General features: G+C 37.2%; 1 long non-coding RNA gene across 1 annotated transcript; it reads right to left on the bottom strand.

Annotated features, from left to right (window-relative positions):
* Positions 1-720: 720 nt before the first annotated feature.
* Positions 721-1,854, bottom strand: LOC116847553. Its single transcript, XR_004378784.1, has 3 exons — positions 1,654-1,854; positions 983-1,258; positions 721-814 (listed from the first exon to the last, which is right to left on the bottom strand). It is a non-coding gene; the product is annotated as an uncharacterized LOC116847553 (long non-coding RNA).
* Between the last annotated feature and the right edge of the window lie 346 nt (positions 1,855-2,200).

Genomic DNA, 2,200 nt, shown 5'->3' with positions numbered 1-2,200 from the left:
TAAGTATCGCGAGTGCGAACTTCGGTCGTATATTTTCGTGTATTTAGATCAAAGAAAAACGAAATACGACATTCTCTGGTTAAATTTCAGGTTACTTCTACTGTACACGATAATTCTATCGTTACAAATGTGAAATGAATCCGCAAAATGAAATAATTACTTTTATACTCACTCTAGTTAATTTACAAAATTCAGGAATAGCGCGCGACACAGTCCGCGATGCGTTTACTGCCGAGTGAAAAACAATTATGGCGGCAAATGTATCGCGTATGTATATGTACATGTATATGTGTATGTGTTATTTCGAACGATACGCGACTTTCTATGCGACCAATCAGAATTCAGATTACCGTTGCATTATCTATTATCTTATATTAGGAAGTATCGTATTATCTAATATTATATAGGAAAATTATTCAGTTCGTATTTCAAGAACACATACATTCACAGTATTATTGCACTTTATATAAAAATAGATAATCAAAATTTTAATATCATAAATTCTTAAAATTTTGTACAATTAAATATAAAAGAATAGTCACTCTTGGATTTACCTTCAGTAAGATTGGAGCTGCCCAAATCGGATACTGTATCTGTATCTATACGATGTCGTCAGATCTACTTGATTTGGAATAGAAAAGAGTTTTTCTAATTAATTATAAAAAGAAAAGTTCATATATAGTTTTATTGTATTTTGTATAAATATAGAAGTATACTCACTTAGATTTACCTTGAGTAAAATTGAAAATTTGCCCAAATCGGATTCATTGACACCATGTCTATATTTACGATGTAGTCATCAGATCTACCTTATCTGGAATGGAAAATAGTTTTCCTAATTAATTACAACAACGTGGAGATCGGTCTCGAAGAATCGAGAATAAGGATTCAATTGGTATGCAGGTTAGATGTCGAGTACAAAAAAAAGCTGCGGTCGTAGTTTTAACTTATTTAAATCAGAAAAATAACATGTGGAAGTTACCAGTTATGTATCAGGATCCTGCCGCTGTTAATGACTGCTCTAGCACGATAAGCACGCTCGTGAAATGCTGTCGCTGCTGTCGTTGAAATGAATTTCTCAAAATAAGAAAGCGCGCGACGCCCCGCGCGATGAAAAACTTGTGACAGTGACTGTACGTGAGCGTACGTGCGCGTACTAGCGTGCTGCTTTGAAGGTCGCGCGACTGTCGGCGTACCGCGCCTCGCGCCTCACATACCACCGCTTTGTCAATTATTTAGTTGTCGCGCGTATTATATGCTATAACATTAATATTTCACTCCGCACACATACGTTATAATATTTAGTCATTCGACTAAATATTATGGCGCTTCGCCATAGCGTCTTCCATATATTGTAGAATACATTGTAAAGCTACGAATTATCGAGACTTTGAAATCGAGGATTATTAAAACCACGTAAAATTAAGTGTTGAAATACAACGAATCTCTGAATTCACTTCTGGAAGACTCTGGTTGTTCGAGTGTATAATACCGGTGCCCGATAATATGACTTTCAGTCATATATAAAGTTACGCTCGGTTTCGACGAATCGAGAATAAGAAGGTATATTCATTAAAAGGTTAGAATTAGGTTAGACGTCAACGATGCGAAGCCGAGCCTATAAAAGCGATGTATGGTGATCAGTTATTATACCTCACGGTGCTGCCGATGTTCACGATTATGTAGACGCGATAGCCATTGTGACGGAGTGTCGAAATTACTCTCTAAATGCGCTAATCACTTTATAAAAACAGAGCGCGACGCCGGCCGGCGTCTAGTCACTGCTGCGTCAAGTAAGGTTATGGTAGTAGCAGCGGGCAGTACGACGCGCGTGTATCGTCCCAAGTCGCGCGAATATCGATATGCAGAATTCGATTGAATGTATTATTATGCTGTTCATCTTGTTGTTTAACATACACAACTGTCATGATGGCTTACTCACGTATGCTGTCCTTTCTAAAGTCGTACGGTTTCCCGCGGACGCTAGATGGCGAAGCAAATGGTTTCAACTCAATCGGTAAATCAAGTATCGATTGATTGATCGATTATCTGATCAATCGACTACTTAATTCGATTTCTAGATAGCGCCTGTATCCACGTCATTGTCTGTTACATCGCAAAATTGTTAAACTTTAGCGAAAATTCTATTTTGAAACTCTCATATCTTCTTATCACTCTTTCTTTTTCATCCAAAGAAATA

This window comes from Odontomachus brunneus, unplaced genomic scaffold (genome assembly GCF_010583005.1).
Source record: "Odontomachus brunneus isolate Ranch 3 - 2012 unplaced genomic scaffold, Obru_v1 Obru_scaffold_004, whole genome shotgun sequence".
NCBI lineage: Eukaryota > Metazoa > Arthropoda > Insecta > Hymenoptera > Formicidae > Odontomachus > Odontomachus brunneus.
Note: the sequence above shows the minus strand (reverse complement) of the source record. Positions and strands in the feature narration are given on the sequence as shown.